Below are 23,242 nucleotides of genomic sequence, written 5' to 3' on the forward strand. Positions count from 1 at the left end.
ATTCGGTCTGCTTTCCTCGTTTGATGAGTGAGGTGAAGCAATTTCCCCAGGTCACATGGATTTTCAGAAAGGCAGCATTAAGTAGTGGTTAAGACCACAGACTCTGAAGGCAGAATTCCTGGTTCCTAGCCAGGCTCTACCACTTACTGGCTCACTAAGTTAATGTCTTCGTGCCTCAGTCTCCTCATCTGGAAAATGGGGATAGTTGTGAGGATTAAATGATTTCATAGAGTGCTCAGAATTACACTTGGTACATAGTACGTACTACATAAGGGCTTGTCAAAAAAAAAAAAAGCTGGAATAGGACCAAATTCTGGGTCTCTCAACTCCCTATCTAGTGCTTCTTACAAAATGGCCTAATGTTATTTTGTCATTGGTGTAGACCAGTGCTGTCCAATCGAATTTTCTGTCACGGTGGAAATGCTCTACATTGCCCAATATGGTAGCCCACTAGCCACATGTGTCTACCAAGTACTTGAAATGTGGCTAGTGTGACAAAGAAAATTAATATTTAATTTTATTTTAATTAATTAGAATTTGAATTTAGACTCAATGAGGGACAGTCAGGAGCAGGTTCCTTGCAGCAGCCGAGTCATCATGGCTGATGGAATAAGTGTCTGGCTACCCTGGGAGATCCTTCTGAGCATGAGAAGCTCAGTCTCCTGGAAGCCAAGAAATTCCCCACATCTTTACTTTGGTCGGGCCTCCCAGGCCAGGCACCTGGCATCAAGGCAGAGTTGCCATTCTACCAGGTAGCTGTGCAGGCTGGCTTCCCTGCAGAACTGTGGTTGAATAAACTAATTAAAAGCATCTTTCCTTTTTTTAGGGCCATACACTGTGAATTTTAAAACAACAGTCTACAGATAAACAAAAAGTTTCAAAGCTCTACCATGAACCTTGTTTTCAACGGGTTTTAGAATATATATTCTTTAAGAACATTTAAAATGCTTAAAACTCCTTTTCCATGTGTATAGATATCTACTGCCATTTAAAAAAAATCAATCCAAGGAAAAGGCAAGACCTCAACTGGTTGGATTCCAAATTAAGCTACGGCTTGAGCTAAAAATAGCTTGCCAGTGTTGAGAATGTGTTCTCTGAATTTAAATGGCTTGCCTCTCTCCCAGAGGACAACATTCAGTGTGTTCTATGGCAGGATTGGACTTTGGAAAAAGCACACTTCACGTTTTCTCAGGACTCATTTCTACTTCGTGTTCAGAGCAGAGTGAAAGTAACCCACCATAGTTTTAGGTTCTTCACTATGTGTTGTTAAGTGTAATGAGCATAAATATCTCTAACTTCTCTTAGTAGTTGTGTGTGTGTTTGTGTGTGTGTGTGTGAATTCAGCTTTGTGTCGATAACCCTAAAGGTATACATAAAAATCTGAAGGAACATTCTGAAATAGATTTTACCTTTTTTTCCCCCAACCATGTTATCATTTACTGTACTAAAATCTATCTTCTCCTAATTATCACTGAAAGACTGCTTTTTTTTTGGCTGTGCCTCGCGTGGTATCTTAGTTCCCTGACCAGGGATCAAACCTGCGCCCCCGGCAGTGGTAGCATGGAGTCTTAACCATTGGATGTCCAGGAAAGTTCCTGTGCTTTTTAATTTCAAAACCAATCTCTGTTTTGTCTCTGAAACACTGGGATAGCTCTCCCTGTAGTGGTGAAGACCAGAAGAGAAAAATTAAATGATAAGTTGAAATTCGATATGTGATAAAAATTATATTTCAAAATGGATTTCATTACATATACTTAAAATTTTTTCAATACCATAGAAATTAAGGATAAGGCAATTATCATGCACAGCATTTTTTTTCAAATTTTCATTTTTGTCAGTAATTCATGCACGTATCTTAAATAATCAAGTAATTCTAAAAAACCTTGTAAATTACTTTTGAGGATGAGCACCTCTGCATGTGTACACATCTCGGTCAGGTGCCTCCAAAGCCCTCCTCCTTCACTATCTTGGCCACAAAGACAATGCGTTTTAGGTCTTATAACCATGCTTCCTGACATCAGTCTTCTTCCTCCCACCTACCTCTTTTTAAAGGTGTTTGAAACTTTCAATACTTTTTTTTTTTTTTTAATTTTTATTTATTTATTTATTTTTTTGCGGTACGCGGGCCTCTCACTGTTGGCCTCTCCCGTTGTGGAGCACAGGCTCCGGATGCGCAGGCTCAGCGGCCATGGCTCACGGGCCGAGCCGCTCCGCGGCATGTGGGATCTTCCCAGACCGGGGCACGAACCCGTGTCCCCTGCATCGGCAGGCGGACTCTCAACCACTGCACCACCAGGGAAGCCCTCAATACTTTTTTTTATTAAAAAAAGTAAGGCATATAGATCAAAAAATTCAAACAATTCAAAAATATACAAAATATAAAATGAAAGATCTCTGAAATCTCACTCCTCTAAGGATAACCACAGTTATGCTTTGGTGTTTGTCCTTCCAGATCCCTCCTACTCTGTCTGCTCCTACCTGGTTGTCACTGGCATGCAATTGACATTTCATTCAACTCATTTTTTGGAACATCTGTGTAGAATAAGACTCTACGCTGGGGAAGGATTATGATGGATGAATCAGAACTGGTTGGCACCCAAGGAACTCATAGAGGAGCTGAAGAAAAATGGAGAAAACGAAAAGTTCTGAAAGGGAGACACCATACTTTGGGAGTTCAGCCGAGAAGGGAGGATTTCCATCAGGGAGGATTGAGACACGCTTCCTGGAGGAAGCAGCAGCTAGGCTGGATTCTGAGATATAGATATGTTGTGGACATGTCGAGGTTGGGAAAGGCATTCTAAGAGCAGGGAACAGAATGAGTACAAAAAAGAACGTACCTCAAGCAAAACAACGCACAATGAATTTTGTTCAAGACATAAAAAAAGCCTAGAAGTGTGGTGAGAGGTAACCCTCTTAGTCATTATGACTTAGGTTGGACCTACTCTCAAGCCAGGGAGGAGAATAAAAATTGTAAGGCAATTAAATGAGGAGGAATGAGGTAGAGTTTTATGGACTGAATTGTGTCCCCATCCCTCTCCCCCCATCAAATTCATATGTGGAAGCCCCAACCCCCAATATGACCGTTAAGAAAGTAATTAAGGTTAAATTCAGGTCACATGAATGAACCGTAATCCAATAAGACTGGTGTCCTTATAAGAAAGACACTAGGGGTGTGTGTGCACAGGGAAAAATGCCAGGTGAAGACACAGCAAGGAGATGGCTGTCTGTGAGCCAAGAAGGCCTCACCAGAAACCAACCCTGCTGGCACCTTGATCTTGGAATTCCAGCCTCCAGAACTGCTAAAAAAACAGAATTTCTGTTGTTTAAGCCACTCTGTGGTATCCTGTTGAGGAAGCCCTAACAGACTAAAACACAGTTTAGCATTTGGTTTAGAACATTTCTTGGTCCTTACTAAAGAACTGACTTTAGGGAATTCCCTGGCAGTCCAGTGGTTAGGACTCTGCACTTCCACTGCACGGGGCGAGGATCCGATCCCTGGTTGGTGAATTAACATCCCACATGCTGCACAGTATGCAGCCAAAACAAAAACACACAGTATGCGGCCAAAAACAAAAACAAAACCAAAAAAACCCACAGATTTCTGGACTCCACCTTCAGAATCTCTGGTTCTTTAGGCCTGACAAAGGGCCTAAAAGTTTGCATTTCTAACAAGTTCCTCAGTGATGCTGATGCTATGGGTCCCCACCTTTTGAGAACTAATGATTAGGCTATTTGGTTAAATTAGTGGTTATCTACCTTGGTTTTTCCCTTACACACCTGATTGATATAACATTAACAATGCCCCAATCCAGGAGTCATGCCCCAGTCCAGGAGTAGGATGGGCAAGATCCCTGATCAGGGAACTGAGATCCCACATGCCGCTCAGAGCAGCCAAAAAAAAAACCAATTGACTTTCGGGCTTCCCTGGTGGCGCAGTGGTTGAGAGTCCGCCTGCCGATGCAGGGGACACGGGTTCGTGCCCCGGTCCGGGAAGATCCCACATGCCGTGGAGTGGCTGGGCCCGTGAGCCATGGCCGCTGAGGCTGCACGTCTGGAGCCTGTGCTCTGCATCGGGAGAGGCCACAACACTGAGAGGCCCGTGTACCATAAAAAAAAAAAAAAAAAAAGAATTGACTTTAGAATGGTCACATCTTAAAATGGTGGAATTATTCTTACTGCTTTGTGCTTTGCTTCTCCATTTAAACAACTAAGACTGGCACCATTGCAGTTTGTTATTTAGTATGACAGCCAGATATTGAATACCCATTCCTATTTACAGGATGCTAAGTTCTATACAAATATTCAAAGGTCACGATCTTAGCACACTGAGTAATTTTAGGTAAAATGGCTTAATAATAAAAAAAACAATAAAATTAACATAGCGGTTAACACAGTGCTTACAATGTAGCAGACACCCTTCTAAGTCTCTTTGTGTATTGATTCATTTAATCCTCACAACAATCCTGTCAGGCATTTACTATTATTATCCCCATTTCCCAGATGAGGAAATCAGGCACAGGAGGTTAACTAACTCATCCCAGGTTTTACAGGTAGGAATTGCAAACTGAGATTGATACAGCTGGAACTGACCTAATTTACCTAGATATTTGTCCATGTAATTAGCATCCTAATAGGAAGTATTACCATTTGACAATGTGTTGAGGATGATTTGTTTATTTTCAGATGCAACTCAAAATTTAAATAGAATATAGGGACTTCCCTGGTGGTCCAGTGGTTAAGAATCTGCCTTCCAGCGCCGGGCACACAGGTTCGATCCCTGGTCAGGGAACTAAGATCCCACATGCAGCCGGGCAACGAAGCCCGCGTGCTCTAGAGCACGTGCACCACAACTAGAGAGAAGCCCAAGCACCGCAACAAAGAGCCCGCATGCTGCAACTAAGCCCCGATGCAGCCAAATAAATAAATAAATAGATAGATAGATAGATAGATAGAAAATGAGTTCTGCGATGAAACTAAGTGCTGCGTGTGATGTTGTGCGTCAAAGGCAGGATATGAGTATTTAGCTTCAAAGCGAGTTCAAGCTTTCTTTGCCTCTCTCCACCCAAGTATCACTGAAGAGAAAACATATTACAATCCAATTTGCAGCTTTCTAACCAAATGTTCCTCATAAGATTCTAATGTCTAAACCAAAACTGGGCCCATAATACTGAGGGCTACCCTTTGGAGACTGGAGGCCCTTTCTCTAAAGCTCTGAGTGACCTGCCGATCTCTCTCCAGACATCTCGATTTCATTCTAACTCAGCACTGTTTCTACTATGTTTATTGCAAAAGTCCGAACTGTGCCTCTGTGCCGAGACCCTGTCAAGTTATGCTCTAGACTGAGTTTTCATAGCCTGGGTATATAAATTTTGAAAAACAGAGAGCAAAATCTTCCTCTCTCTTTTCTATGTTGAGTAGTTCCTTAGATGATAGAGACATTACAGTGTTGCACATATAGAAGATCTTCAATAAACACTCTGAGCTATAAAAAAATTATCATTGGTGCCATTCCCAACAAAAATTTAATTTAATTTAATTTTTAAAAATTATTTATTTATTTTGCGGTACGCGGGCCTCCCACCACTGTGGCCCCTCCCGCCGTGGAGCACAGGCTCCGGACGCGCAGGCCCAGCCGCCACGGCTCACGGGCCCAGCCGCTCCGCGGCATGTGGGATCCTCCCAGACCGGGGCACGAACCCGCGTCCCCTGCATCGGCAGGCGGACTCTCAACCACTGCGCCACCAGGGAAGCCCCCAAAATTTAATTTTATATACGATTGATACAAATGGATACTGTAGAATGGGTAAGAAGGCTTTGGGGAAAGGAAAGGGGAATTCTGTGAACAATTCTCCATCCCAGAAGATAAGAATGTTGTAAGTTTGCACATCGTTCTGGGAAAAGGGTCTTTAGCACTTAAAGAGTTAAGCCTGAGTGACGGCAGGCAGCAGCAGGAGGGAGCATTTATGGTGCCAGGCAGGAAGGGTGGAATCCAGGACTTGGGCTGGCAGGAAGGGGTAGAGGAGGGGGGAGGGAGAAGAGAGCACGGCGCCTGGAGGGGAGGGTTTTTAGTGGTTCTCAGCCTGGAAGACTTTCTCTCACAATTTGAAGCCAGATGTTGGCCGGGAAATTTCTCCCACTGCTGCAGAAAGGATGAAAAGGTACTGAGTGCAGATAGAGTGATGCCAAAGTTGGGAGATACAGGCCTTGTGCCCAGAATGTATTTGGGACTTCCAGCATTTGAATGGAGCTACCTGAAAGTAGGAATTGAGATGCTTAGACATCTAGAAACACGCTGATTATTATTTAAGAACGCTTTAAGATAAAGAGTTCTTAAATAATAATCATAAAGCCTAACATTTATTTAGCAATTTTTACATGCCAAGAGCTGCATTAAATGTTTTATATTCATTATCCCATTTAATTCTTAAGAACCCTATGAGGAAAGTCTCTGTTTTAGAAAGTATTCCTCAGTGAGGCTTTGCAGGCTACGTAGTTTGCCCAAAGTGTAAATTTGAATAGCACAAATTTTTAAAAGTTAGAAACATGATCTCCATACAAATATATAATGTCCAAGATTTGCTTACCTCATTTATGAGGGAAAGAGATGGTTCAGAGGGGAGGAGAGGAGATTGTGCGTGGGCGCGCGCGCGCGCATGTGTGTGTGTGTCTCACCATTGGAAGAAAAGAATCCTAGATAAGATTGCAAAGAAAGATAGAGAAGACTGACTAATGTCCTACAGAGCAATAAAACCAAAACCTTTAGGGTTCTTTTCCACTGGACATAAATTATTTGTTTATCTCTGTAGGACAAAAATAATTTGCAACTTAACAATCTTCTAGACATTAATTTAACATCTACTTCCAAAGACTTGGAACCCTAATCTGTAAAACACAGTAGGTCAAACAAAATTAGATCCCCCAGACAATTGGATAACCTCAGGTGGATTTATTGGGCAATGTTGTCTACAGCACTATCCGATGAAACTGTCTATGATGATGGAACTGCTCTGCAACTGTACTGTCCAGTAATGTAGCCACAGGCCACACATGGCTAGTGAGCACTTGAAATGTGATTAGTGTGATTGAGGAACTGAATTTTATTTGATTTGATTTAAATTTAAATAGTCACACCTGACTAGTGATTGCTGTATTGGATTGTGTTAGATGACACAGCCCTTTGAGTTGAAAAAGCACAGTCTGCAGAATATGCAGATCGTTCCAGATGCACAGTAAAAATGAAGGGGCACTTTCTTGGGTGATACTGACAAAAGTTGTCTATTTTTTAATTGGAGTAGAGTTGATTTACAGTATTCTGCTAGTTTCAGGTGTACAGCATAGTGTTTGTTGTTTTATGTTTTGAAAAGCTCTGCTCCAATCCATGCTCTTCTAGAATCCACTTTCTAAAAAAAGCAAAGGTGGTATTATCGATCCCATTTCACAGACAGGTAACTGATGGTCAGCTGTTGAAGGCAATACAATTAGTGGTAAAGCTGGCATTTGGACCCAGGTGTGTCTGTTGGAAGGTTGAAATCACAAATGCCTACAGAGGTCGGGTAGGGCAGACAGATGAGTCAAGAGCTTTGGTTATAAAACAAAGCAGCTAGTCTGGACCTGGTTGATTACAGTCCAGAATTGCCAGGTCATATCTTGTAATTTTTTTCAGGAAAATCCGTAATTCTGGACTCTTATGTAATATATTCTTGGTTTTAAGACCCTGTATGGACCAAACAAAACAAATTTGCAGCCCTGATACAGTCCGCGGGCCACCAGTTTTCAACCCTGGCTAGCACAACAGTGGGAAAGATTTCCTCTTTGCCCGGCTGCTTCTACAGGGAACTGAGAACGTGGATTTGGTCTTCCCAGTCCTTTCCAGGCAGAGTCAAGAGCTTCTCACAGCAATGACCCTTTCAATATTTGTCACATGTCACTAGATGGTTATTTACATGTTTGTCTTCTCAGCTAGATTGCAAGCCCCTGGAGGAGAGGAACATCTACTCAGCTACCTATTGCCCGCATAACACCTGGCAAATCGAAAGATTTAATATATGCTAGTTGAACAAGCATGCATAAAAATTAGAAGCTTGGGCTTCCCTGGTGGCGCAGTGGTTGAGAGTCCGCCTGCCGATGCAGGGGTTCGTGCCCTGGTCCGCGAGCCATGGCCTGTGAGCCATGGCCGCTGAGCCTGCGCGTCTGGAGCCTGTGCTCCGCGACAGGAGAGGCCACACAGTGAGAGGCCCACACACCGCAAAAAAAAAAAAAGTAGAAGCTTAAAATAAATACAGCAGTTATGGGCCATTTCTTCATTTTCACTTTAAAATTCTATGGCCAAACTTGTTGTGTTGTTGTTGTTACTGTTGTTGTTGTTTTTAAACCTAGGCTCAGACTCCACACAAATATTACACACAATAATTCAGAAATAATCTCAAAGTAATAATGGCTACCATCTTTTTATTTTATTTTTTTGGCTACCATCTTTTAAAAAGACTGCTATGCATAAGGCTCTTTCTGTACATTATCTTATTTAATTCCCTCCAATAACACAGTGAAGTAAACATGGTCATCTCTATTTTACTGAAGAGAAAACAGATTCAGAATCGTTAGGTAATTTGGCCAGGGTCACACAGCTCTCAACTCTGTTGCTTCCCAGTGTGAACGCTCTGTGAGCTCTGCTCAGTGACTCCCCCTGTGCATTTTAAATCTGTCTGGAAAAAGTTAACATGTCTAATCCCTTTCCTTTGGTGGGAAGTCTGTGAGTGGAGGAGGAAGGTGAGCCAGGGTGGGTCCCTGAGGCCGGAGCTAGTGGGGCGAGGCTGTCTCAGTGGGTGCAGTCTGCCAGAATTAAGCAAACCAGGCAGCACAGAGCTGGTGTTGGTGAAGACCGGTAGGAGGTCTAAGAATGTCACTGCAAGAAGGAGAGCCAGAAAAAAGAACCCGGAGCCAGAGAATCTGTGAGGAATAGGAGCTTAGGGAAGAACAGATTGTGCCTGCATCAGAGGGTCATACTGGTTTTCTTTACATAGTCTCTGAAGGTTGATACTTGGGAAAGTCACAGGAAGGCACAAATTCTGTAACATTCCAGAGCAGTGCAAGACACCAGAGCAGGGACTCAATGACTGATGAACTGTCACAGGGTTGCTTATAAGGGATTCACTAATAGATGTCTCTTACCCTTAAAATTCAAGCAAAACAGAGGCTCAGAAAATTTGAGAAAGCCAACACAACCCAGTGGGTATTTTGAATCGTACTTTTCTCCTCCCCACCCGTTTCCTGCACCAGCAATTTCTTCACCCCATGAAGATGTTACCATTCAGCATCTATTAATCTGTTCATTTGTTTTAAGGATCAAACTAAAATCCATTTGCACATTCATGTGAAATGCTGATCACTCTCAAGGAAGGCATCATGGAGCTGGGGAAGTTCCAAAATAACCCAAGGAGAGAGAATGATCTCCAGGATTTGACTTTGAGTCCTGGGCCTCTAGTGGAGACTCAGGAAAGTGGTATGATCTCATCCCATTAAATGAGGAAAGGAGTGGACACAGAATTTTCCATCAAACTTCATAGCAAAAGGGCACATGGGCTTCCCTTGTGGCGCAGTGGTTGAGGGTCCGCCTGCCGATGCAGGGGACACGGGTTCGTGCCCCGGTCCAGGAAGATCCCACATGCAGTGGAGCGGCTGGGCCCGTGAGCCATGGCTGCTGAGGCTGCGCGTCCGGAGCCTGTGCTCCGCAACGGGAGAGGCCACAACAGTGAGAGGCCCACGTACCGAAAAAAAAAAAAAAAAGGTGGGGGCACATGATTTGAAGCTTGAATCTTACAATTCTAAGATGCATAAAGAGAGGTATATTATTAAATACAATCTTACACACTTGGTACTAAGTTTATGGAACCTTTTGCCAAGGAGTGGTTCAGGCTGAAAATAGAAATTGTCACAAAAAAAGGTAAATATATTCGATCATCAAATTCACAATGGGTTATTAAGAGAATCTAAGGGTGTTTGAGGACAGATGTGTTTCTGACTCTCTACAGTTGGCATCCTAGAGGGCAAGCGTGCTCAATAACAAGAAGTCCCTGTATCTCATATAAAACATTTTAAAATGTTTATTCAAGCATAAAAAGATTTCTGTATCTTGCAAAGGATTTCCTTAGAAAACGACTTCTGTTTAATGGTTCGGACTTCATTTGAAAGGTAAATAAATGAATTTCAATAATGCCAAAAGATACACACTTAAGAGTTTACAACAGTAAGTACTTATTTTGAAATGAATGAGCCACCAACAGAAATAGAATATTGAGGTTCATGCCAGAATGCAATTTTCTAATATTAGGTTGACTTCATTTCAAAACAGAATGAAATTCAGCTTAACTGTGATGAGTTCCTCCTCAACAAGTGATGCTTTATTTATTGCTGCCAAAATAAAAATATATTTGTCAATGTGTAAAGTTGTAAAACTTACCCTTTTACTGATATAAAACTTAGAATTAGTGTGATGTGACAAACCTATCTCATTAGAAATATATCAACTAACCATGTTGACTGATAACCCCAAGTATTATTTCTTAATTAATTTTCAAAAGCCACATACTTTCCAAGGAAGCTGAAATATTCCCTTTTTAAACAGATTCCAATTTTTCCCATGCCTGCCTTTGAGGTAAACTAGGTCTTTCTGTTGACTTTACCAAAAATTATTGTATAAAATACAGCCAGCACCTCCTCACAATTTTTTCCCCAGAAAAAACTCGTGGCATATATAAAAGTATGTTTCGAACAACTCCAGTCATTAAGAGCAGAGCTGCAAAGACAAGGGCAGGTTGGTGGGCGGTAGTGGGGGGAGTGGGAGAGTTCTTTTCTGTACTTTGAAATTTGGTTCTCTGTGAAGTAGAATTTCATCAAACTGAATGTGTTATGAATTTTAAATATATTTGATGCTAAAAGAGAAAAAATAAGTATGCTGTCCTTTCTTGTAGGCCTGTCTTTAGATGTCATTACCCTGGCAACCCTTACAAATGGCAACTGACGTCAAGAAAAGAGGAAAAACACTGCTGAGAGCATACACTCCATGCATTATAGATCATCCCGAGGACTTAGAATTCTCAGGCTCATACAGGCACTAAATGGCTTTAAGATGAGCACAAACAATCTTCCCTTTCACAAACACGCTTCATAAACTTTTTAAGGACTCGGAGATCTGAAAAGAGCATCTTTGAGTCTTTAATTTAAGCAAAATACAGTCCAACTATTAGCTTAGGTGTTCTGTCTCACAATAACTGCCAAGTCCATTAAAGTGTTTGTCACTAGTAAATCTTTTTTTTTTTTTTTCGGTACGCGGGCCTCTCACTGTTGTGGCCTCTCCCGTTGCGGAGCACAGGTTCCGGACGCGCAGGCTCAGCGACCATGGCTCACGGGCCCGGCCGCTCCGCGGCATGTGGGATCTTCCCGGACCGGGGCACGAGCCCGTGTCCCCTGCATCTGCACGTGGACTCTCAACCACTGCGCCACCAGGGAAGCCCCATATTGCATTTTTTATAAGAGAACCAAATTAGGGTTTTTCAGGGTTCTGATTACTTTCAGAGTTTAGTGGGACAGGTTTTCTAGATTTATGGTCCATTTTTCCCCAGGGTCTCCACACATATTATTTTTAATAGACTTTACTTTTAGAGTAGTTTTAGTTTCATAGCAAAATTGAGAAGAAAGTACAGAGAGTTCCCATATACCCCCCTTCCCCCCCCAACATGCATGGTTTCCCCCATTATCAACATCATGAACAAGAGTGGTAAATTTGTTGTCATCAATGAACCTACTTGTCACTGAAGGCCATAGCTTATATTAGGGTTCACTGTTGGTATTTTATATTCCATGACAAATGTGTAGTGGCATGTATCCACTATTATAGTATAATACGGAGCGGTTTCACTGCCCTAAAAACCCTCCATGTTCTACCTATTCATCTCTCCCTCTCCACTCTTCCCTGGCAACCACCGATCCTTTCATTATCTCCATAGTTCAGCCTTTTCCAAAATGTAATATATTTGCAATCATGTAGGATATTGTCACTTCAGATGGGGTTCTTTCACTTAGTGATATGCGTTTAAGGTTCTTCTACATCTTTTCATGGCTTATAGCTCTTTGTTTTTTTTTTTTAGGGCTGAAGAATATTCCATTGTCCAGATGTGCCACAGTGTATTTACCCATTTACCTAATGAAGGACATCTTAGTTGCGTCCAAGTTTTGGCAATTATGAATAAAGCTGCAATGAACACCTGTGTGCAAGTTTTGCGTGGACATAAATTTCAACTCATTTGGATAAATACTAAGGAGCACAATTGCTGCATCATATGGTAAGACTATGTTTAATTTTTAAAAAAACTGCCAAACCATCTCTGGAAGTTGGCTGTACCATTTTGCATTCCCACCAGCAATGAATGAGAGTGCCTGTTACTCCACATCCCTGCTAGTACTTGGCGTTGTCAGTGTTTTGTCCATTCTAATGGATGTGTAGTGATATCTTTTTTTGTGTGTGTGTGTGGTATGCGGGCCTCTCACTGTTGTGGCCTCTCCAGTTGCAAAGCACAGACTCCGGACATACAGGCCCAGCAGCCATGGCTCACAGGCCCAGCCGCTCCACGGCATGTGGGATCTTCCCAGACCGGGGCACGAACTCGTGTCCTCTGCATCGGCAGGCGGACTCTCAACCACTGAGCCACCAGGGAAGCCCGTGATATCTCATTTTAATTTCCAGTTCCCTAACGATCTATGATGTTGAGCATCCATCTTTTCCTATGCTTATTTGCCATCTGCGTATCCCTTCTTTTTTACTGAAAACTTTTTATTGGCTTCTGTTTTACTTAAATTTTTTTCATTGATATATATTTGACCTTTTATATTAAATTAGTTTCAGGTGTACTTTATTGGCCTTTGGATAGAAACGGGAATTTATTTGCCAGGAAGGATGATCCCATCATACTTCTGCTGGAACCAGCACATGGCCTCCTATTTGCTGATTCTGTGTTTGGCCCCAATGCAACCTGTTCTTCACTTCTGTGATGCTGAAACCTGGCCTACCCAACACCACACAGAAGTCCAGACCATAGATACCAGTGCTTGGGTCACATTTGATCCCCAGATCGATGTGTTTCTGGATCCCAAAACCAAAGTTTCCAGTATCTGAGCAATTCTTTCTTTCTTAACTCATACTTCATGCCTTTAGACTTCTCTCCAGGGTTTCTTCTGCCTTGGCCTCACAATGGATGGCAATCTTTTCATTTCTCCTGATGCCAAAGGACCTGATGGTGTATCTAGCTTTGGAGAACACAGAGGTCTGGTCGGTGAGCTGCTCCAGGCCTGAGGCTGCCCGGCTCAGTCAGTCTCCACTCTGCCCCACACAGATGTTGAGGCAGAGCTTACAGATGCAAAGTTCCCGCATAGGCTCTCCTTTTCACTCTGATCCTGAGCCTTGGTGGAGAATGGGAAGAGTATCTGTGTATCTTCTTTGGTGAGGTGTCTGTTCAGGACTTTTGCCCATTCCTTAATCAAGTTTTTTTTTTGTTGTTGAATTCTAAAGGTTCTTTGTATATTTTGGATAATAGTCTTTCACCAGAGATGTCTTTTGCAAACATTGTCTTCCCATCTGTGGTTTGTTTTCTCATTCTCTTAACAGTGTCTTTTGCAGAGGTATTATTTATTTTTTCATTCAAGAAAGTCTATTCAACTGAGGGGACTACTCAGTAGACAAGAAGATCCCTGCCTTCATAACACCTACACTTTAATGGAGAAAATGACAATAAACAAATAAATGAATAAACATATGACAGGCATTTAAGTAGACATGGTTGGGGAGAAAATTTAAACAGGTTAAGGAGCTAGAGAGTGACTAGAGAAAGATCACTCTGGCTGCTGTGTAGACCTAACATGGCCCAAAGTAGAATCAACCATAGTGGGAACAAGAGCAGGGGTGGGGACACCAGGTGGTAGTGTATTGCAGCCATACAAGCAAGAGATATGTGGGTATGGATTAGGGAGGTAGCTGTGGAGAAGTATCCAGATTCTGGACACTAGCTTTTTTTTTGGCTGCACCACATGTCTTGTGGGATGTGGGATCTTAGTTCCCTGACCAGGGATTGAACCTGGGCCCTTGGCAGTAAGAGCTCCGAGTCCTAGCCACTGGACTGCCAGGGAATTCCCTGGACACTAGTTAAAAGTGGAGCTGAACCCTATCCATTAAACCATTGATGTCTCTGTTGAAAAAAAAAAAGTGGAACTGACATACTTGCTCATGGATTGGATGAGAGAAGTAAATGATTCAGGCATGAAGGCTAGGTTTGGGTCTAAGCAATCAAGTGAATGGTGGTAAAACTGGCGGGGGTGTGGGGAAGGAACAGGATAGGCAAGGACCAGATCTGGGCATGGGACACTCAAGTGACAATTCGGGTGGAGATGTTCGAGCAGGCCATTGTGATTCAACTTGAAAAGTTAGCGTTGGAGCTATACATGTGACTCTTCCACGTATGAGAGCATGCTGGATATCTCTGCAGGCCTTCCAGATTCTGTCTCCACTCTGCTCCCTGCCTCCGTATAGACTAATCCATAGGGATTAAGTCAGTGGACTCCAATCTTCTGGTTTCCAGCAGATTCAACCCGCCGGCAGCAGATCAGAAGAGAGGAGAGCAAGGTGGGATAGCTTATTCTCCAACTCCCTCCCTGCAGTTCTCCTCAGCTGCCTGAGCCACTCTGTGAAAATTTACAGCTCCTGTCAGGCAGGCTTCCACACAGCTGTCTCTCCAGATGCAGTAACTGCTCTGTCCCTTCACCCCTCCTTGTCCTTGGGTGGAAACAGCTCCTCCCCTTATTAGCCTGAGAGTACTGCTGTCCTTACACTTTTACAAATAGTCCCTTTAGTGAGCCCTGCTTGAATTACTGTAATTTGACTGTGCCATCTGTTTCTTGTTGGGTCCTTGACTGAATTTAAAAACCTGAGATTGGAGAAGAGCACTTAGGGAGTGAGAAGAGATACAAGAGAAAAGAGATTTGAGGATGGACTCCTAGGACAGTCTTATTTAGAAGCTGGAAAGAGGAGGTGGGTTCCACAAAGCAGAGGTCAGAGGGATCGGAAGAAAAACAGGAACACGTGGTGGTGTCCGGGTGGTGGCTCAGTGAAGACAGGTGCAAGAAAAAGCTCTCCTACAGTGCCCCAAGCCACCACTGCTCTGGGACTCCCGGAACCTCTTGCTGCCCTCCTATCACTCCTGACTCCTTGCCTCAGGTGAATTCTCTCTCATGGGTCTTGAAATTGCTTTGTAATTTGGCTTCTGACATTCCCAGGTCAGCTGATATGTTATACGTATCTCAATCCTAAGGTTTGAGTCTTCCTCGGAGGCTCTCAGCAGCTGTGCAAATGTACAGATGCGTTAAGTATGGGAGGGGGGGAAACAGAGTGAAACCGCCAAGGAACGCACACACAGGCACACCCAATTACACCTGCCTCAGGCACTATTCTGTGACTATGGCCAGGGCAGGAACTATTTTATATTCACTCTGATGCTGAGTACTGAACATAACAACCAGTACACAGTGGCAGCTCAGTACATTGTTTTGGATGAATTAATGCTTTTTTAAGACATGGCTTATCATGATAGACTATGCTTTTGGTGCATGAAGGCCCCTTTACAGACTTGACAACTAATTCCTTGAATTGCCGTATTATAATATGTCCCTGATTATGCTTTTGTATGCTATGTAATGCCTGGGTGTGAATGCACTTTTTTTTTTTTTTTCTCCAAACAGAATTGTATTGAGAAGATGACAACATGAACTCTGAAGAAACAAAGGCTATGGATTTTGGTCACTTGGGCTCTAGGGCCCTCAGATAAATATATTACTACTGTACTTCTAAGAACAATTCTCTTTGTTTAAAGTGTGAGACTGCTATTCACTAATATCTTGATGCCATTCCCAGAAATCATGCTTCATGTAATTGGCAAGTTTTTGCAAAGGCTGTTCGCTATTTGCAGCCTCTGTATTAGTGTTCTTGACTGATTTCCTCAACTCTGACTCAGTGCAGGTGAAGAAAAAAATCTCCCTCTTTTACAAAGTGGAGTTTGAATCGTGGCTGTGCCAACTTCACAAGCAGTAACCTTGTGAAAGACCTTAACTGCATTGAATCTTAGTTTCCTTATCTGTAAAATGGGATTAATAGTACAGTTGATCCTCATTACTTACAGAGTCTGTGTTTGCGAATTCATCTACTTGTTAGAATTTATCTCTAACTCCAAAATCAATACTTGCAGTACTTGTGCAGTCATTCACAAACATGTGCAGTGCAACAAAAAATTTGAGTTGCTCAAGACGTGCGTTCCCAGCTGAGTTCATACTGTAAACCGGTAAACTTTTTATGGCCTATTTAGTGCCATGTTTTTGCATCTATGTGCTTTTTCTTGGTGGTTTTGCTATTTAAAATGACTCCCAAGCATAGTGTTGAAGTGCTGTCCCAGTGTTCCTAAGCACAAGAAGGCCGTGATGTGCCTTACAGAAAAAATACAGATGTTAGTTAGGCTTTGTTCAGGCATGAGTTATGGTGCAGTTGGCTGTTAGTTTAATGTTAATGAATCAACAATGTATATTAAATAAGGTGTCTTTAAACAGAAACACACATAAAACAAAGTTATGTGTTCACTGGTTCATTGACAAAAATGTTGTGATCAGAGGCTCGCAGGAACCTAATCCTGTACTTCCCTTAGAAGAAATGGTTCAGTATATTGGCTAATTCAGTGTTTGCACAGAGTTTATAAAAGATAGTTAGAATTAGGATTAGGGTGCCCCTTAAAGACCTCATTTTAACTTAATTACCTCTTTAAAGAATGTATCTCCAGATAAAGTTACATTCTGAGATCCTGGAGATTAGGACTTCAACATACAAATTTTGGGGGACCCAATTCAGCCCATGACACCACCTATCCATCCTCATTTCCCACACCTGATTCTCTAGCCAGCCAAACTGTCCACTTGTCATTCCCTGAGGTTTCCTTGCCAGGTTCCTGGACTTTGTTCATAATACTGTGTCCTTACAGCATCCCCTATCTCTGCATATCTAAGTCAACTCTGCTTTTCAAAAATGAGAATATTGACAAGTGCTCATTAAGGGGGTAATTAAGTTAAAATGAGGTCTTTAAGACTCATTGGTCCTAATCTAATATGATTGATGTCCTTATAAGAAGAGAAAATTTGGACACAGACATGGGTGCACACAGAGGAAGGACCATGTGAAGACAGAGATAGAAGGTAGTCATCTACAAACCAAGGAGAGAGGCTGACATCTTGATCTTGGATTCCTCTGCCTCCAAAACTATGAGAAATACATTTCTGTTGTTTACAGTTGACCCTTGAACAATACGGGTTTGAACTGCATGGATCCACCTACACGTGTATTTTTTTCAATAGTAAATACTGCAGTGTTACACCATCCCCGGTTGGTTGAATCCCAGGTGCAGAACCACATATACGGATGAACTGTGTATAGGGAGGACCAGCTATGAATTATACTCGGATTTTCAAATGCACAGAGGGTGGGTGCCCCTAATCCCTGCATTGCTCAAGGGTCAACTGTATAAGCTACTCTGTTGACGGTATTTTGTTATAACAGCCCAAATGGACAAGGACACCAGGCAAAGGAGTTGGGGTTGGATTCTGTAGTTAGTGTGAGCTACTGAATTTTTTAAAGAGTGATCCATGCTGTGCTTCAAGAAAGGAACTGGAACCATTTTCTGAAGAGAATGAGCTAAAAAGGGGAGAGGCAGGAGGCTGGGTAGGTTATCGCTGTTAGAGCGATTCTTACAGGTTTATGCACCTATAGTTGAGACTTTTATAAAACAGTGTATTGTAAGGCCCTGTTATAAAAGGCTGTTCAGGATAGTAGTGGAACAAAAAGGTCAAAGAGTCTGGGACAAGGCCAGGCGAACACTCTCTAACAAAACAATGATATTGCATGGGTTCTGGAAACTTTTGCAATAGCATGTTTGAAATTTTCAGTGGGGCCATGAGGACTACAAAAGAATTTTGCAGCAATGACCCCTGAGCATAAGATGTACTATTCCCAAGTGTGATGAGGATATCACTGTGGATATGAAATATTGAGATCTGGCTTGTGAAAATAACAGGTCTCTAGCAAACATTCAACAGAGAGTCCTGAGCTGATGTATGTGCCTGGACAAGAGGTAGCAACTGAAAACTTACTTCATTTTGTATCTTTTTACTTCATTTTGTTTTCGGCCGGCTGGAGTTTTATCATCCTAGGGAAACTGGCAATGATTGCATGAGTCTGCCAAGCAGATAATAAAAGCCAGAACTAGTAGCTGTGTTTATAGTAAGGAGGGTATAGTTTAGAGAGGTATCATAGGGTGGTATTGATAAGACACAGTAACTAATTGGATCTGAGGGTACAGAGGAGAGAAGCTGAGATTGCCCAGAATAGCTCAGAGTTTGAATTGAGTAGAATAATTTCACTTTTGGACAAGTTGTGTTTGAGGTACATTTCCAACTGGGGCATGTGAATGCAAAAGTCTAGCAGGCAAAGACTGGAATGTATAGACTTGAGAGCTATTTGCCTGTGGGTGACAGATAAAGCCAAAGGAATAGATACCAGGAATCTGCAGTGGAAGAAAAGACAGGTAGAGGCTGTGAACAGCTGTTCCCAGGCTGCAGTGGAAAGAAGTGGAGACCCAGGAGTGATCAGAGATATAAGAGGAAAACCGGGACACAAAAGCCACCAGCGGAGGAACAAGTGATACAGTTAAGTTTGGAAAGAGATGGATAGATGAAAATCTATCTAGGAATAGGGTTAACGTGGAGGACACTCAAGAGAGATGAATTTCATTTCAGAGAAGTGAAAGGCTAGCTCATCTTAGGGAGTGGGAAAGGAATTACGGAGAATAGAGAATGTTTGGAATATGCACCATGAGGAGTACACTAGGAAGTAAATAAAGCTGAGCAAAAGGATTGCTGATCCCAGTGAGAATTCAGTTGATATTCTCTAGGGTAAAAGTGTAAAGGAAAATTGTATGGTTTCCTGATGTTTCCCTTAATGCTTTGCAGCTGTTTTAATCAGCACTTTTTCAGTTGCAAGCGACAAAAATCTCAATTCAAAATAGATTAAAGGAAAAAAGGAAATTTATTGGCTTACATAACAGGAACATCTAAAGAGCATAATGACTTATGACATGGCTACATCCAGAGCCTCAAAAAATGTCATCAAAACTATGTTTTTCTCCATTGTTTAGCTCTGCTTTCCTAAGTAGCCACTGCCAGCTCCAGAATACAGTCTACCTGCTTTAGCAAGCCCCCACAAAAAGAACATTTCTCTCCCAATTTTCCAGCCAAACCCTAAAATAGACTACAGTTGGCCCAACTTGGGTAATGTGACCACCACTGGACTAATCACTGGGGCCTAGGAGATGGGATAGTTTGACTGCCTGGGTCTGAGTCATACACTCACTCACCCCTGAAGTCATGAATTACATAAACCCAAATTGAGGAAGGGGTGGTTTTCAAAGGAATGCTGTCAGGTGAAACAACCAGGTCCACTACAGACCAGGGAGATGAGAGGAGAAAACAGATGGGAAGATCAGTATCTGTCAGGATAGGTTAGGTTAGGTACGATAACAACCTCCTAATCTCAAATGCTTAAAACAACATAGATTTATTTCTTCTGTTGCTACGTGTCCATTGTCAGTCGACTGGGGCCACCCTCCTCACTCAGAGTGTGCTGTAGATCATGGAGGCGAAGGGAAGGAGAATGTGGTAAAGGAAGCATTCTCTCTTAAAGCTTCTGCCTGGAAACGAGACTTTTCACAATTATATTTCATTGGCCAGAGCAGAGGGGTTGGAGAAGTAAGACCCTACCAGTTACCTAGAGGGAAGAGAACTGGAAGTTTTGTAGATGGTCCTAATGATGACCCCAGGGACTAACCAAGTTTGGAATATTGGCAGAGAGAAGGTGGCAGAGAAACCAAGACATGAGAGGATCTAAAATGTTTGGAATGTCCTGGAGCAGTGAGGGAAGGAAATAATGCAAGAAAAAAGCAGAGAGCCTGTGGGGTGAGCTACTGGAGAACAAAGGGAGAAGGAAAACCCAACTGGATAGCGGTGAGAGAGTGGTAGAAAGCATGGGGGCTATTATATCTCATTGCGTAGCTGGTCACAGAAAAGTTCATTGCAGCTTGGTGGGGTAGACCGAAATGAAGCTGGACCAGTCTACTTGGGTGAACAGGTGCCGAGGATAAAGACCCAGCTGTCGGTACTGGAAGAATGTCCAGCCAAGCAGGCAGAACACAGTAGTTAGGAAATATGTGAACCTATCAAAGTCAGGGTCCAAGTGACTGCTCAGCCTCAGGATGGATGTGGCCGCTGGATTCTAGACGCAGGTAATGTTCAGAGTTGAGATGACACAGAGAGGCAGGTTTCAAGTGCCAGGAAAGTTTGCCACAGCCTTGAACTGGGGGGAGGAGAGAGGTCAGGGCCCCTGGAGGCCTATGGGGAGAGGAGACTGTCACAGGCCTTAAACAAAGGTGAGCAAGATGAAAACCAATTTTATTCCTTGGTAACTTCTTGACATCAAGTCGAAGCCCAGTTTCTAGAAATGAAAAATAAAGTCAGAGTTCAACTGCAAGAAGGTCTATTTGCTTTTGAGCTTTCCAAATGGCGATGCAGAGCTTCCCAAAGCCTTTGACCATGGAAGGTCAGGGCAGAATCAATGAGTGAGTGTTACTGGACCCAGCTGGCAAGGAGAGGAGGCATGTGAAGATTAAGGAATTATGTTGATCCTGGTAAGAATTGTGAGGTCAGAATGTTGGAAAGATTGTATGCAGCTGTTGAGGTTGATGGCGATAGATAGGGTAGAGAGAAGGACTGAAATCCTGAAATGATCAAGGAAAGTGGAGAGTATCCTGAATTTCCATAGATAATTAGAGAAGGTAGGGGAAGGGACGTGTAAGTGAATGGCTTGGGCTTCCTTCCAAAACACATATGGTATTGAAAGCAGTGGTGGAGAAAAAGTAGGGAAGTAGCAATTAAATAAAATATACCAATTCCTCCTTCCCCTGTGAGCACTGGGGAAACACAATGGGAAGTGGGCTACATTAGAGATGACAGTGGTATTGGTGGAAAACCAAACTTTAATCATAGTTAGTCATGAACTATATTTAAGAGAAACTGTGTTCAAGGATGTAGGGGAGCTTCTTGATCTTAGAATGGGGAGTTCCTAATGCCCGAAAGAAGATCCTAGTTAAAGACCAGGCATGGGGGATATGAGAATGGATGGAACCAAGGTATGAAAGGAGGGAACTGGCAGAGAGAACATGTGGTTGTGTAATTACAGAAATAGATCATTACAGAACTGTATTTGCCCTAATATCTTCTTCTGCTCTCTTTATGGACATAGCTATTGCCTTTATACTTTAGTTTTAAAAGCAAAAAATATTAATGGTGTTTTCCCATTAGTGAGTTATCCAGGCAAAATTATAAAGTAGATTCAAGTATGTGACTGGATTAGGACGGAATAGTGGTCTCCCCCAAAATGTCCACGTTCTAATCCCTGGACCCTGTGCATGCAAAAGAGACTTTGCAGATGTGATTAAGGTCAGGACCTCGATACTGGGAGATTATCCTGGGTTATCTGGGTGAGCACAACATAATCACAAGAGTCCTCATAAAACAGAGGTAGGAGGGTCAGACAGAGAAGGGGATGTGTTGACAGAAGCAGAAGACAGAGTGATGTGGGACCACGAGCCAAGGGTTGCAGGAAACCTCTAAAGCTGAGGACAAGGCATGTGTTCTCCCCTTGAGCCTCCAGAAGAAACACAGCCCTGTGAATACCCTGATTAATTCTCCCTAAGATTCAGTTTTGGACCTCCGACCTTTCGAAGTGTAGGAGAATAAGTTTGTGTTGTTTTACACCATTAATTTTGTGATACCTTGTTACAGCAGTAATAGAAAACTAATCTAAAGACATGATTAAGGGAAATCCAGGCTCTGACATTCCCATGTCAGGAAAAGGCAAGAAAACAAGGGCTGGAGTTAGGTGGAAAAATAATGAGGGATTATCATTTGCTATCCCTCATCTTTAAAATTTAATAGAAGTAATAGGCAAATTCTTTCAGAAAGAAATGCCATGATCCTATGCTTATACACAGATTCCAGAGTGATTTGAAGTTATTTTTGTCAGTCTACAAAGAAAATTGGAAATTCTTTGAAAGATTCAAAGAAAGAGTTATAAATGACAAAAGAGAGGATAAAAGAATTACTGCATTTTAGAAATACTATTCCATAGGTTTATTTTTTACAAGATATTCTGTACAGTTTATGAGAAAATGAATTCTTCGAGCAAGAAAACAACTTGTGACAATAAATTCTCATAAACTTCAAGAAAGAGTATTTTTTAAAGTTTACCGAAAATTCCACATGTTTTATAAATTATTATGCTGTAGTGTCATCTTCTAGGTCTTCCGAATCAGTTTATTTTCATTAGAATATAGCTAATTGTAAGAGTTAACTTCCTTCATATAAATATGTCCTCCTCACCTCTCTCCCTTGGCATCCCCCCTCCCGCCCCAGATCTCTTTGTGGATGGTATTAGGAGTATGCTGTGATTTAATTTAGATATCTGAAAGTGTGTGTGAGGCATTGTCTTCAGAGGGCTAATTGGATTTTTCTTACTTAATGGATTGTTTTTTCCTTGAGTAACAAATATGTATCATTGCAAACTCCATACACTGTGAACTATTTGAAGAGGAGTTTCATTTGGCATTTGTTCTGTTAGCCTTTCAGAGCTGGAGACCACACAACAAACAAGGCAGGTCAAGAGTTAAAAAGTTGCAGCCAAGGGTGTGAGACTAGTTTGGAAGGCATGAGCAAGTATAGAGTTCAGGAAGACCAATGAGGTTGGCACCCTGGGAGTTCAGCTGTGCCCGGCTAGCCAGGGGCACGGGCAGAATCAAGGGAAGCTGGAGTGGGGAGAGCCAGGCCAGGCAGGACCCCAAGCAGTGTGCGTCAGTGTGCCAGTCAGAATTTGGATTTAGCCAGGAGATAGAATTCAGCCAGAGCCTCGGAAGATCAACTCAGCTGCCAGCAGCCAGAGCACAATCAGGGCAGGGTGGCTGAGTCCTGGGCAGCAGCTCCCCCTTCCTGCTTTGATTTTGAGCAGTTTTCCTGATATAAATGAAAAAATGATGAGCAGGGCCATCCAAGTACATATTGG

At 42.4% G+C, this 23,242-nt stretch overlaps 1 pseudogene across 1 annotated transcript; it reads right to left on the bottom strand.

The window, feature by feature from the left end:
- Window positions 1–12,933: 12,933 nt before the first annotated feature.
- LOC307186773 (large ribosomal subunit protein uL5-like) lies at window positions 12,934–13,546 on the bottom strand (annotated as a pseudogene). Its single transcript has one exon. The product of its transcript is annotated as a large ribosomal subunit protein uL5-like (transcript).
- Between the last annotated feature and the right edge of the window lie 9,696 nt (window positions 13,547–23,242).

This window comes from Stenella coeruleoalba, assembly GCF_951394435.1.
Source record: "Stenella coeruleoalba genome assembly, chromosome: 5".
NCBI classification, from domain to species: Eukaryota; Metazoa; Chordata; class Mammalia; order Artiodactyla; family Delphinidae; genus Stenella; species Stenella coeruleoalba.